Here is an 8,786-nt window from a genome sequence, read left to right as displayed (position 1 = left end):
AATATTTATTTGTACATTTCCTTGTGCGCTATTTACCCACTTCCGATGTACACACAGACGGGCAAGACATTTCTAAGGGTTTACGTTTTCATTTTCACTCGGTAACCACTTTTGAGACCAACTCACACACACACACACACACACATGAGCTGAGTAACTGCTGACCCAGACTCTAGCGTGAATGCAATTGCAAGCTACGGCGTTTCAGTTTCGGGTTTTGGCTTCGGTTTGACTTGTGCAAATATTTTGCAGCAATTTGCCGTGACCCCCTTGAGCCAAGGCCCACTGGGCAGCCTGTGGCTCGGCTCTTGAAATGAAAATCGTAAATGTCCTATTTCGCTTGACATATTTATATCACGTCTTTAGCTTTTCCATTTCACACAATCAAAATGACTTCTACAAAGGCAAAAATCTCAATATTCAAGCTTTACCGATTGCAAGTTCAGGAACAAAATAAATAAGCCGATTAATACTCGTCGCTCGACTTGCGCTAAATGTAATCAAATTGCTATTGAAGTGCAGGCCATGTCAAAGGGACACTAGAAGCCGTTACAGATTGTAGCATCAGCTAAATGAATTTACTTGCATTAAACCGTAAAGAGCCTACAGACTGCATGCGTCATTTAACGGCAATTTAAATGGTCAGGATTTTTATTGGGCAACTGTATGAATATCACAGCGTTCAGAAATGTCCAAGAGCCATGCAAACTGAAGGATTTGCACTTGCAATCGGCGATGCTGTGAGGCGCATCATAAATTCTTAATGGCTCGGCACGCATTGCAGCTGCAGCTGCTGCAGTTGCAGTCGCATTTAAAATTCAGTTGAAATGCAAAAATTCTCGTATATTATTTCATTTTTATCTTTTATCGCAATCACAACGCATTTCAATAAAAATCTCCGCATGGCGAGGGCCGTAAATATGTCCGAGCGAATCGTAGGCCTTTCGCATTAATAATTACTTGTCGCAGCACGCCCACTGACCCCCTGACTGTCTGCGCCTTCGTCTTTCTTAAGCTGGTCATTAACACTTGGTGCCCAAGAATGTTTGACTGGAGCGCGTAACGCCAACTGTGTTCCTGCTACACCCACACACACATATACACACATATATATACTCCTTTGAGAAGCCTTGACATGCCTTTAAAGTTCATTTCGGCCGTCTCTCTTTCTGGCTATTTCGCTTGCTTCGACCAGGTATGCTTGATAATGGCGGTGAAATTAATAAATTACCAACATATTTGTGCAACAAATTAATTACATTCTTGTAGGTATTCTGACCTACTTTCATTGTTTTCGATTGTTTACTTTCGGGTGGGCAGGCATGCGATGTAAATACACGATAAAATATGGTTAATTAAATTTATGTTTGCTGCAATTGTGTTAAACCCTTTGAATGCACTTATTGATTATTGATACAATGACTGATACAAATAAATCTGTTTATAGAAAGTATCCTTGAATTTGGTTTGTAAACAGTTTATCTCTGCACTCCTTGAGGTAAAATTAAATTTGCTACCTAATGTCATTCTGTCCAATTCAAATTTCTTGGCAAATAGTCCAGCTGCACTTAACCTAGTCTAACACGGCACCTGATGCTCACCTTGGTTGTTGTTGCTATTTCTCTTGCTGTTGAGCTGTAGCTTTTGTGTCGACACGCCTCTGGGTCGTCTGTCATCATTAGGATAATTTATCATGCGGCAAATCTAGCATGTCCAAGTGGCCGCCATCAGTTCTTGCCCCCATTTCTCATACAGCAATTGCAATTTCTTAATAAACGTTTTAATTAAATGAAACCCAAAAATCCAGGCCACTGACACACAATTAATTTAATAGTAATATTTAAGGCAAACGCATAGTTTGCCACTTTATGACAGACGCATAAAATGTTGCATGTGGCAGCTGTGGCTGTTGCTGTTGTTGTTGCTGTTGCTGTAGCTGCGCCGTCTGCTTTCAATTACTGAAGTAAATAAGTAATTTGCCTTTAAATGTGTATATGCTAGATCCTTTATAACAATATTGCGAGCCATTAATTAAATACAAAAGCTCCGCGATTATTGCGTGTCATGAGCGCGACCTGCCCGACATGCCCCGCCTTCATTCAGTCATTCATTCATGCCCTTGGCCTGGGGCAGGAGACCTGCGTCAGTCTAAGGATGCGGCCAAAGGCGAGCGTTGCAGACAATTAATTGTTGCGTTGTGTATTCATTTTGGCTCTTTCAACATTTCATCTGCACTTGTCAGCCGCTTTTGTCATCAGTCGGCCCCGGCTCGGCCCCCCTTTAGCTGCTGTCTTATGATGAATGAGTTATTTCACCATGCGGCTGCGCTGCACCAGAATCTGCCACCGCCCCGCGCATTGCCGTCTGCCATCAATTTAATCCGCTGAGTATTAAGACACTTCATGCCATTCAAGTGCAGCTCAGGCTTCAAGCTGAGTGCGACCAGAATCGCTTAGTTTTATAATGAGCTTACCTGAGGCACTTAAGCTCATGGCAAACACATAGAGATAAGGCAATTCTCGATTTCCATAGCCAGCTAGCTCCTAATAACCCAAATAATGACTATAACATTTCCCATGTGTCTTTACATTCGGCACCCATGTGAGCAAGTCATAGAAATTGAAAATTCCGATTATAAATTGCTGTCAGCCAATTAATGTCAAATGCCGTGATATGATAAGTGCGCCTGTCATTCAGTCACTCAACGGATCAGTCCCCCAATCACACACACTGACGAAGCGAGGCATTTGGATGCGCATATTCGATTAGAGGAATCCCAGCACACGTTCAGGCTCGGCTCGGTGCGGCTCGGCCCCGCTCGGAACTTTTCCAATTTATTATTTCATTTATTTACCAGGCCAACTTACAAATCCCTCATTCCGGGCCATTTTGGCCGACGCATTGCGGAAAAAGCGTGTGTAAATTATTGCTCACAATTTAAGCGGGAACGATGAACAAAATCTGATTTAAGTTCACGTAAAAATCTGACAAAGTGCGACAGCTGAAATCCCATGGGAATTTACATAGTTACGCCGTGAACAGCGCGACGCAAAGAAATGAGTATAAAGAGCTGATCAAATATCTGATTTAACTGCAAATATTTTACGAAATTAAATGGAATTTGTGTGTGGAGAAATGCACTACGGACTGTATATATTGCTTGTAAATTTTTAATTTTTGCGATGCAAAGGGAGATACACAATTTAAAATGAAAGTGCTCAGACGGCTGATTGAGGACCGATGCCTAACACAGTGATTGAGTCAATTTCAGAGTGGGTCCGCTTGGTGCGCATAATATGGAGTGTGGATTTGTGGCTATTGCCGTGGGGCTACGACCTACCAGGGTGGCAACAAACGTATTGGATCATAGTTTTGGCGCTCCCAGCGTGTCCAGTGTACAATGAGCTCTTTTTTGGATTTAGGCGAGGCCGCATGCCTAACAGACTGCGGCTGCTCCTGCTGCTTCCTGTTTGGCTGCTGCATCTGTTGCACTTTCGGGCTATTGTTGGCTTCTCGCTTCACCGGACTCACACATTTGGACTCTAGAGCGAAATGAGCTCCCCTTACAATGCAATCCGATCTACGGCAATGCCTTATTACTGCACTTACCCATCCTTACGCGCTTCACTCCCACAGCATTTTTGACACACTTATCGAACTGGCGGCGACGCATTTTGCCTAGCAGAAGATTTGTACACTTATTTCTTGAGTTTCTTACATACACTTAATAATTTGAATAGGCATGTGCTGTCCATATGAATTGACTCAAAATGCTTGGCAATTCATGACTGTCGAATAATTCACACACTGCTTGACACACATTGGCCCACTCACACACATACACACACACACACACTCACACACTATTGTGATTCTTGAGAGACTTGTTATACATCCATCAAATTGAGCATTGTTATTATTCAAAGTACTTACATTTACACTTGAGCGCAAGAGCAATATTCTAGCTAAGTGCGTGCGATACTTGTTATCCAGTGGTTTTTTGTCATCCTAAAGAGCAACAGCGCAAAGAAATGGCGCCAGTCAGATACAAAAGAGAACTCCGCAGTTGCTCGCTCACACCCACACTCACACATACAAAATCCATTAACTAAAGTGTCAATTTAGTGACAAAGATAAAATGTCATATGCAACACACACACACACACGCACAAGCACAGGCATAAGCCCATGGCAAATACTTGTACAGGAGCAAAAGTGGGTTTTCAGACAATGATTTTTTTCATACTCTAAATTGAGGAGAAACGAGAAACGTTAAGCAAGAGAGAAAGCCTATATATAAATAAAATATACAAAAATAAACTAAATTAAATTTAAGCTAAATAGAGAAGTGAATGGCGAAATAAAAGCATGCAAAGCGACCTGCGACACTTGATTAAATAAAGGAAATGAGAGAAAAATATAGAAATGCAAGAGCTAAAACCAGACAGTAAGATAAACATCGATAATTAAAATTACAAAAAAATAGCAATTCCAGCATGTTCTATAAATATTAAATCAAATATTTACGAAACTCTCTCAACTGTCACAATGCTTTAAGTATTTGTAGTCATATTAAAAGTTTGCACAGCTTTATGCGAATGCTCGCATGCCCTTCCTCAGTAGAGCATCCAGACAGAGACGGAGAAAGGCAGGCGAAGGTAGATGGAAGATGGAAGAAGAGCTCTGAGCAGAGCAGCTGAACAGAATGAATTGCAGTACTTTATATTGTGATTTTTTTCTGTGTCTCGAGTTTTGTTCGCTTGTTTGTTTATCTTTACTGTTGCTGTTGTTGCTGCCGCTGTTGCCGCTGTTGCTGCTGTGTTGCTTTAGCTGATGTAAAAGGATTTTTGGATAAAGTTGTTCGTATGGTTGTTGTTTGCTTTGTGTGCTCCAATAACCTGTTACATGTCACGTTCTGCTGTCATTTTTTCATGTTTTAGTCACATTACGCATACGCCGCATACGACTGTGGCATTTTTCCTCTGTTTCCCTTTCGTTTCTTCTCCTTCTTTCTTTTTTTTTGTTGTTTGTTAATGGATTTTAAAAGCGTAAACTGTTTGCTTTGCATCTGACAATGAAGTTTTAACAAACACGAGGACATGCAAGCTCCATGACAGTCTGCCAAAGTGGCCACAAGTCGTGCGTGCAGCAGAAAGGTGCCAAAGTGGAAATGCGCACAAAAGACGTCAGCCGCAAATGAAAACCGTTACCGTTACCGTTACCGTTGCCACTGCCGTTCCCACTGCCGTTCTCCTGCCCGTTCGCGTTCCTGTTCCTTCTCCCGGTGCCCTATTCCCATTTCTCGATTTTCGTTTCTTGTTTCAGACGCGCTGTGAAGTTGCGCTTAATGTATTGTCTTGCAGCCATTTTATATGCAACGCAACGCGCCACAAAGTGCAAGTCAATACAACGAAGACGCTAGCTGAAGTTGCCACAGCAACTTCTCCCCAAAGCCAATCTTCTCAGTGCATGCCACTTTCAGTTCCAGATGAAACGTTTCGAGCGAAATTCAGCACCAAAGCAAACATTTTCTTATACTTGACACACACACGCATACGCACGCACGCACACATACATATACATATACACAATACACACGTATGCACATGTCTGCTTGTGAAGCGCCAGAGCCAATGTTTGAGGCAAGCGCTTGGTTTTATGCAAAGTTTGTTGAATTGCATAAACTACACTCGAACTTGTAGCTGGGCCTGTGATGGATGTGGAGCACATGTTGCAGATACCGCATAATGGCAATCAAAATCGTAGCAACACGATTTAACTATATCGTACATCTCTATATCGACTGCTTCAGATGAGCACCGACCAACGCTGGAATCTCAGCAAACTTCGCACTAATTCACGTTCCATCGATAGAACTTGATTAAAATCTCTCTGCCGAATCACTTGCACTGCTCAAACTGCATAGTTATGAAGGCAGAAGCCGTACTTTAAGACAACAGCAAAATGCAAGCAGCGGAAAATCGAGAAAAGTTGGCAACTTTGAGATTTTTCATTTTCATTTCATGCCTGCTATCGGAAGTCTGTATTAAAGTTGTAGTAAAAATCATTTTTCTATTATTCATAACTAGATATTAAAGCTTATTAAAATATCACAATATCCTTCAACGACCTTGCTGATGGAAAATAGTTGAAAAAGTGAATCGAAATAGTTAAAAAGTCGCGCTGCCTCAGCTTACATTAACTTAATCTAGTTTTTTTTTTTTTTTTTTCATAAACTAAAGCTGAATTCAAGGTATTAATTTTTCACTAGCTGGCAGCCTACATAGGAGTTTATTAGGGCCACGTCCGAGCTCGGTTGGCGCGGCCTCAACTGAGTCACGCACATTTTTTAAACTTTAGACAATCCTCACACACACACACACACACACACACACACACACAAACAGATAGAGGCGACGCTCAATTATTCAAAGCGGCAAGGATACGGCAAGCGGCTGGACAGATTACACCACGGTGTGGAGGCTGCGCGGAACTGTGTACATGGCCATGGAAAAAGCCTAGACACGGGTAACCAGTTGGGCGACATTGACTAATGTTGATATGACGTCGTCTTTTTTTTTCCCAACACGCCTGATGGTTTATTTTTGATATGTGCACGCTTAAGCTTTGCATATGTGTGCCAGTGTGTGTGTCTTTTGTGTGTGAGCGTGTATATGAGTGGCATCAGCTCGAGGACGCTTGAGTCGATATCTCTTGTGTACCAATTGCTGTTGCTGTTGCTGCTGCTATTGCTGGTGTTGCTGATGCTGCTGTCGCCGCTTGCCAATTTGCTAACGCTTGACGGCTGGCGTGGGCTTCTATTACTTTTATTCTATCTGTTGTGTGCTCATGGATGTGATACGTGCGATAGACGTAAAGGATTTGCTTTGATGATGTTATCCCTAATGGCGTTCGCCTCGCTTGCCTTCCGCACTCTTTTTCCGCATGCCGTTTGACAAATGATTGCAGATTTCACGCCACGCTTTAAAAATCTGCTAATTTTATTTCGCATGACAAAAGGGCCACAAGCAATATGTTTTAATTAGCAACATGTGACGCCCGACAGCACGCACCGCGAGTGCCGCAAAGCTTTACATTGTTTAATTATGCGAGCCATGGCTAGTACCAACACTAGCTGTTGGTCCGCAAGTTCGCCATAATTATTCACAATCACAAGCAGCAACAAAGCTGAGCAGCCAAAAAAAAAAAAAAAACTAAACAAACCCAAAAACTAAATTGGAAACGCATTAATTATTCGGTAAATTGACACCATTCAAGCCGATTATAATATTTGATATTCTGGCAAAATACCGAACACGGTTTGTGATTCTCGCCCCAATAAAATTCATTAAATTTATATTCAACTAGTCTAGTTTATCACTTAAATTATAATTGAATTTGCAGCTGGGCATTGGTATAGGTATTAGTATAGCATTTCTTCCAACAACAACAATAGCAATAGCAACAATTCAACAGCGGGCCCAGACATAACCGACCGCAATGTTGCATGCAACACATGCCGCAAGCGAAGAAATTGGGTCCTTTAGTACTTCAGCTGCTAACCTTGTTGACCACACATAATTTGACCCAGGCGTAGATGGACCAACTGTTTCCACAACATGACCTGCCTCCATCTCAGCCCCTTCTCACACGAATGCACTTACATACATGCTGTGTTTTGTCATAACCGATATTCTGAAATATTACGTATACGTAGCGCTGGGAAAACTGACTGGATGTGAACTCAATCGTTAACTACGTGAGGTAGGCACTTAATAATTGGCTCGTTGAGCTAATACTAGGCGGATACCTATGCTGCAGTCACGCCCCTGAGTAGTTGCTGCTAATTAAAGCTACAAAAATTTGTCTAGTCAATTAGCTGAAGCGCTGTTTAAGTGCAGCCCTCTGAAATTTGCGCGTATTTAAAATTTCAGGACTTGTTAAACCACTTACACGCATTCATGTAGTTTCTGTTTGTTGCCGTTGTTGTTGCTCTTGTAATGCATTTACACTAAACAAGCAGGCCATACACAAATACACACACACACGCATGCAAACACTTAGCCATACAAATATCAATTTCGGTTTAACATGCTAGGGGGAATACATCATAAGGCATAGCATGGACACGGGGTTTATATCGTAAATGTGAAGCTCGCTTCTCTTAAAGCTTTCTCTTTGTTCATTTAGCACAGCAAAAGCTCACGCTCTCGCTCTCTCTCTCTCTCTTTTTTAGCACATGTTTGGCACGTTCTCTTCGTTTGCGCCTCGTTGGGTGCTCACGAAAGCCGGGCCAACGACCACACAGTAGCCCTTCGCCTTCGCCTGTGCCATAATCTATGGCATAGCCGGCAGACAACATTGCTGAGTTAGTTACACAATGCTGTGGCACAGAATTATGCCTAGACATAATGCAGAAACTATGTAGTAGCATTTCCTTATCATTGGCCCGGTTCAAGTCTAGCCCAAGTAGCCGCCGCTAATCTCGTGTTTGCCAAGCAACCGCTAGTGCTCCTGCTGCTCCTGCTGATTCTGCTGCTCCTGCTGATTCTGCTGCTGTTGATATTGCCGCCTTGAGCTTAGCACATTTCTTTATTTGGGCCACGTGACATATGTATGTATATGCCAGCCGTTTGGCAAGTTTGTTGTGCGCTGAACTGTTTTGATATGCGGCTTGTAAATAATAAATACACGTTTCGTGCTGACTGCACAACTGCACATCCGCACATCCTTGAGATCGGGCGTTGTTTCAGTGACTGCCCCACGAAGAGGTCACGTACCGAGCA

At 42.4% G+C, this 8,786-nt stretch overlaps 1 non-coding gene across 1 annotated transcript; it reads right to left on the bottom strand.

The window, feature by feature from the left end:
- Positions 1 to 3,145: 3,145 nt before the first annotated feature.
- On the bottom strand, positions 3,146 to 4,406 carry LOC108652085 (uncharacterized). Its single transcript, XR_016196216.1, has 2 exons — positions 3,610 to 4,406; positions 3,146 to 3,542 (listed from the first exon to the last, which is right to left on the bottom strand). It is a non-coding gene; the product is annotated as an uncharacterized LOC108652085 (transcript).
- Positions 4,407 to 8,786: the final 4,380 nt, after the last annotated feature.

The sequence above is a fragment of the Drosophila navojoa genome, chromosome 2 (genome assembly GCF_054131105.1).
Source record: "Drosophila navojoa isolate 15081-1374.11 chromosome 2, UAZ_NAV_1.0, whole genome shotgun sequence".
NCBI classification, from domain to species: Eukaryota; Metazoa; Arthropoda; class Insecta; order Diptera; family Drosophilidae; genus Drosophila; species Drosophila navojoa.
This window is presented reverse-complemented; position numbering and strand designations above follow the sequence as displayed.